This window comes from Carya illinoinensis, chromosome 15, assembly GCF_018687715.1.
Source record: "Carya illinoinensis cultivar Pawnee chromosome 15, C.illinoinensisPawnee_v1, whole genome shotgun sequence".
Taxonomy (NCBI): domain Eukaryota; kingdom Viridiplantae; phylum Streptophyta; class Magnoliopsida; order Fagales; family Juglandaceae; genus Carya; species Carya illinoinensis.
The window spans coordinates 43,553,933-43,559,932 of NC_056766.1; positions in this window are offsets into that span (position 1 = coordinate 43,553,933).

Here is a 6,000-nt window from a genome sequence, read left to right on the forward strand (position 1 = left end):
TTTTTTATCTTGGTTGTTGGATTGAGCTACACTACTCGGAATTAGGTTGTGTGTATTGATTCTTCTCATTCTATGCATGTATTGAGGACAAATCTCTATTACACACGGATTCTCTGTTTTTTTTTCCCACGGGTGCACACCAAGTGTTTGTGTTTTTTCCTGACTCACCTCTCTTTTGTTTTGGGCACTTGTTAGGATGGCTCTTTCTTATCTATACATAGTAAGGTTTTCTGCACATATTGTGTTTGGGTTGTTCTCAACGTTCAAGCTTATAAAAAAAAAAAAAAAAAAAAAAAAAAAAAAAAAAAAAAACACCAACCCACCTTTTAATATCACATTTTTGTTTTATCTATTCTTATCCTCTATAAGGTTTGAGAATTATCTTTCTAAACTTGATTCTTGTACTATTTCAGATGAGATTCAAAGAAAGGGCAAAACGCAAAAAGTTCACTACTCCGGTGCCATTCCGAGCACTCTTCAAGTGAGGATGTCCCATCACTTGAACCCATGCAATTAGGCGACACTTCTGCCCCTCCTCCATCTCAATCACCATCGGTGTCTGTGCCCACAGAAGCACCTACTGATCGCTTCACCTCCATTGAAGCCGAAAATGCCTATAGAAATACCTTTTCCAAGAGACCCGTCTTGGGTGAGCGGGAGGTAAGCATCCATGACTTTCCTTCGGATGACTTCCAAATTATCCGCCAAATATTCATTGAAAGAGGTTGGGAGAAGCTCACTCATGCCCTTCCTACACCTTGTGTTGAGGTGGTCCGGGAATTTTATTCAAATATAGCCCACTTCAATTTAGATGATCATAGCATCATCTCTACTATTCGTGGGATTCAGATTGAGGTATCTCCTGCTATTCTCCGCAATCTATTTACTCTTCCTGAGGTTGAATCCCCTCTATATCCATATAAGGGCATGGGAGCCCCAACCAAGACTGCAATGCGCAATCTATTTGTTGGTGTCACTGGCCCCAAATGGACTGCCAAGACACACAGACTGCCCCTTCACAATATGCTTCCTCAGTATCGGCTTCTGGCCAAAATTGTCTTGACCAATCTCTGGCCCATTAGTCGTCACACTGAAATTTCTCTAGAAAGAGCTTATTTTATGTATGCTCTTGCTACTGGTGTGTCTATTGATTTTCCACGACATGTCATTGATATTATTCATCGCTCACATGTGGAAAAAGAGTTAAATCTCCCCTTTGGAAGTCTAATTACAAAATTGGCCATGATTGCAAAAGTGCCCCTTCGAGCGAATGAACCCACCATGAAGCTGCCAGGGCCTATTTCTGCCTTAACCGTGGTTAAATCAGCAGCTGTCATCACCAAGAAGCGCCCCCTTACTACTGAGTCAGCATCCTCTCCACCTGAACCATCCATCCCCACCTCACAACTACTTGAGCAACTCACCTTGTTATCTCAGAAGATGGATAGCTTCACAGCCAAGTGGGAGGCCAGTGACCGGTGCAAAACTGCAAGTGCACAGTATCGTAGTTTTATAATAAAGTGGTAAGAAGAGTATCGTCCTCAGGGATTGGTACCTTACGTTGCCAAATACCAAAATTATACTAAACTTGATTTTATCTAGAGGAATCACTAAGATTTTTGTAGTTGCAATTTAAACTAAAATCGACTCAAAAGAAATATGCAAAGGAAATAAAACTGATGTTTGAAGATCAAATTAATGGGAAGAAAACTTCTAGGAAATCGATTTCACCTACTTCTTCACTATGCTTTTCTCATCCAGCTAATTTAACTCAATTCTCTTTTATCTATTAGCAAATCTCTAATTCATCCAAAAGCCTCTTTCGATAGTTAATTGGAAGTGATTCTAGTTTATCAATTCACACAAGAGTATGCAAATTAAATAATCAAGAACGCAATAAGATCACCGATTTAATTACTACATAGGTTCATACAAGTCTTTCGATCTCTATACTTACCTATGCTGAAATATCCAAGATCTATCCTATGATTCCCTCTTTCGATAGCAAATCACAAGATTAATAATCATCTAATCAATGGCCAGTTAATTAGAAGCAATAAACTCAGAATAAATCAGATAAACAAAGAGAGAATTTCATTAAATTAGCATAGACAATCAAGCATAGTTCGGAAATAGGTTACATCGTTTTCCTAGAATATAGAAAGTTTAGCTCATGCTAGAAATGGAATTCAACATAAACGAATTCACCATAATTGTTCTGAGAAGATGAGAAGAAGAAAATAAACACTGAAAAATCCGCCTTGCAGCCTCAACTCGTCGTCAAAAGCTCAAGAGAATGATTCAACGCTTTTCTCCCGTCCGTGCTCGTGTATGATTCCAACGTACGTGCAATAAATTGGAATTCCGTCTCCAAAACAAATGATTTGAATCCCTCTAGCTATGTTTTTCTCTCCCAAGAAGTGTTCTCCAATCAAAACTCGCGGCCCTAGAGTGAAAAATTGCTTTTATATGGTCTCACGGCGGAAAACCTAAAATCTGTCAAAATACGATGTTCGCTCGAGCGGGGTGTCGAGCGCGCGTCGAGCGTTCGACTCTGCCTGATTTCGCTCGAGCGGCCTATCGAGCGCACATCGAGCGTTCGACTCTGCCTGATTTCGCTCGAGCGGCCAATGTCTCCGCTCGAGCGAACCTTGTTTTCCAGCACTCGCTCGAGCTCCCTGTCGAGCGTCAGTCGAGCGTTTGAATCTGCCTGAATTCGCTCGAGCGGCAAAAAGCCTCCGCTCGAGCGAACTTGTGAATTCTGCAATATGAAATTTTGCAAGTCATCAAATACCCCCAAACTTACAACTTTGTTTGTCCTCAAACAAAAAGAAAAGCAAATAATAGTTTAGGCAATATCAACTCGACCCCAAAGAGAAGTATCATCACTCACCAAGCTTTTATGAATTTAGATTTCATCTCTAGTATCTTACTCTTTTAACATCAAAGATAGCAAGAAAATCAATCAAAAATTTTGCAGTTTGTCAAGCAAGAGTTAGGCGTTTACTTCAACCTAAAGCTAAGACCTTGAGTGTGTGTGTGATATAGTCAATTTAACCTCAAACCACCTGCAAACTCAGATAAAAGTAGAACAACCAAAATCAGAAGAATTCTCTTAAAACTTAACCCCATAAGTCCAATTTTCAGAAATCCTCTCCACTAATGTAGTCAACACCAAAATCAAAGATCAAAAGGTCTTTATTAAGGTTGTAATGATAGGCCACAGGGTGAGGGTTAAGAAAGAACTGGATATGGAAAATCAAAACAAACTGGGAAAATACTTGGTGAAAAGAACACTAAAAGAGATACCCACATGATTCAAATCATAGCTCTTTCTTGGCAATATGCTCATACTTGTGGCATTATTATTGTTGTAATCACTGAAACAATATTCCTTCAACAAAATCTGAGGTGATACATACTCCGCTTAGTGACTTCTTTTTTTCTTTTTCTTTCTCTTTTCTTCTTCTTCTTCTTCTTTCTTACCATAATTTTTTTTTTTATCACTTCCTTTCTTCTTCTTTTTCTTCTTTGATCAAATAGAGCAAACATAATACGGTTCATCATGAAACAAGTTTTCTCTTTTAAATGTAACTCTCCACCAAAGTATTTTCTCAAATGATCAAAGGTAGATTCATTGTTTTTCAGGCTTAGAGCGGGCATGGTTTATGTAGTTCAAAGAATAAATAAAGGCTCAAGGGGGTTGACTATGGAAACACACCATGTAATGATGGCATGACATTTAGGACGGCTGGGAAAGCTTTTTGGTTATGCCAAAGAAATGCCTAGATCATTTCTCTAATATTTGGTCTCAACTAGGATTTCGCCTCAAGGACCCATCAACGGATTCTAGAGCAAAGCAAAATCGAACCTCCCTCTTTTAATTAATTCAACTTCTTCTCTTCATAAGCAAAATGGAATAAGAGAAAAACGACTATGTGTTCAATTGTGTTCAAGGTCAAAGATTTAAACCAAAGTACCCACAAAACTTCACTTGACATAAAAGAAATTTTTGAAATTTTTTCTCAAAACCATCTTCAATCACAAATTTCAGAGTCCTAGAGAATTCAATCTTACTCCAATACATGCTTGGTAAGAGAATCAAACAACCCATCAACAACCCAACCACCCAAGAGGATTAAATGACTATAGGAGTTTACACCCCCAAACTTAAACTAAACAATGTCCTCATTGTAATGCAAAAGTAAAAAGGGTTGAAGAAATAAAAGGAACTTCCCTGGTTTCATGGTGAATCTTCCGCTCTTAAAATTTTTCCGCTCTTTATTCATGCTACATAAACCTGCATCAAAAACCAATTTATTAAAACTTAAATAAACAAAGATAATAAAATAAATGAAAGAGTGAAAGATAGATCTATGGGTTGCCTCCCATAAGCGCTTGTTTTAAAGTCTACAGCCAGACTTTTCAATGATCATCAATTGGGATCTCCAAGAGGAATAAATGCATAGTTCCTCTCCATTTGCTCTCCATAGTAGTGCTTCAATCTTTGACCATTAACTCTGAAAATATTCCCTGCCTTGTCCTTCAAATCTACTGCTCCAAAAGAGGAGACTTCATGAATTGTATAAGGACCCGTCCATCTTGATTTTAACTTTCCTGGGAAGAGTTTGAGTCGTGAATTGAAGAGTAAAACTTGTTGTCCTGGAGCAAACTCTCGCCTAAGAATCTGTTTGTCATGCCACTTCTTCGTCCTTTCTTTATAGATCTTTGCATTCTCATATGCATCATTCCGGAACTCTTCCATCTCATTCAATTGAAGAAGTCGCTTTTCACCTGCTACCTTCAAATCAAAATTAAACTTTTTCACAGCCCAATAAGCTCTATGCTCCAACTCCACAGGAAGATGACATGCCTTTCCAAACACTAATCGGTATGGAGACATCCCGATAGGTGTTTTAAAGGCTGTACGGTATGCCCACAAAGCATCATCAAGCTTCTTCGCCCAATCCTTTCTATTGATTTTGACGGTCTTCTCAAGGATGTTCTTGATCTCTCTATTTGAAATTTCAGCTTGACCATTAGTTTGAGGATGGTAAGCAAGTGCTATCTTGTGCTTCACACCATATTTAGACAGAAGATTCTCAAATAACTTGTTGCAAAAGTGAGTCCCTTCATCACTAATAATAGCTCGTGGAGTGCCAAATCTTGTGAATATGTTCTTGTGCAGAAATTTAAGCACTACCTTTGCATCATTGGTTGTTGTAGCAATTGCTTCCACCCATTTTGACACATAGTCAACTGCTAGCAAGATATAAGCAAAACCAAAAGAAGGAGGAAAAGGCCCCATAAAATCTATTCCCCAAACATCAAACAACTCAACTTCTAAGATACCTTTCAGTGGTAACTCATGACGCCTTGAAATATTTCCCATACGTTGGCACCGGTCACAAGTTTTCACCAAAGTGTAGCTATCACGAAAAATGGAAGGCCAAAAGAACCCACTTTGAAGCACCTTAGCTGCTGTACGGGTGGCTCCAAAGTGTCCTCCATATGATGATGAATGGCAATGATGGAGGATGTCTTGCATCTCTTCTTCTGGCACACATCTTCTAATGATTTGATCAGGGCATCTTTTGAACAACAAAGGCTCATCCCAAAAATAATGATTCACATCATGCAAAAATTTCTTACGTTGATGGTAAGTAAGATCAGGTGGTAAAACTTTACAAGCTAGATAGTTAACAATATCAGCATACCACGGAAGCTTGATCTCACATGCAAACAACTGCTCATCAGGGAATGCCTCTTGGACCACTGAATCTGGTCTTTCTTCCTCTTGCTCTAACCGAGAGAGATGGTCAGCCACTAAATTTTCACTTCCCTTCTTGTCTCGAATCTCCAAATCAAATTCTTGAAGAAGGAGGATCCAACGAATTAGCCTAGGCTTAGCATCCTTCTTGCCAAACAAATAGCGAAGTGCTGCATGATCAGTGAACACTATCACCTTTGTCCCAATGAGGTAAGACCGAAATTTGTCAC